Source organism: Apis dorsata, unplaced genomic scaffold, assembly GCF_000469605.1.
Source record: "Apis dorsata unplaced genomic scaffold, Apis dorsata 1.3 scaffold_233, whole genome shotgun sequence".
Taxonomy (NCBI): domain Eukaryota; kingdom Metazoa; phylum Arthropoda; class Insecta; order Hymenoptera; family Apidae; genus Apis; species Apis dorsata.
In genome coordinates, this window is record NW_006263515.1 from 197,100 (window position 1) to 197,474 (window position 375).

The window sequence follows — 375 nt, forward strand, 5'->3', positions numbered from 1 at the left end:
TTATATTCCTTTGCTTCGATCTCTTCTTTTCGGTGACATTACAACAAAAGATAGATTAAATGATTCGATAAAAATTGGCGAAAATCGAGAAACGAAGCTTAACCCAATAAAAAACACGAGGGTTTACAAGAACGAGTACGAAAGAATCTCTTGTAAAGATTCGCGATAATTGGATGCCGCTTTAAGCGCAAATGGAAGTATATAAAGGGGCGGGATAGGGTGTAGGACGCGAGTACGTGGAAAATGAGGTTTGCCTGTGTGCAGATGCGAATCGACAGGCTGTTGGAAAGGCTGCGCACCAAGCGATGCCTTTCGACCTCTTCTGGTTCACACGTCGTTACTTCCCTCCCTTTATTCGCTATTTATTCTTGCGTG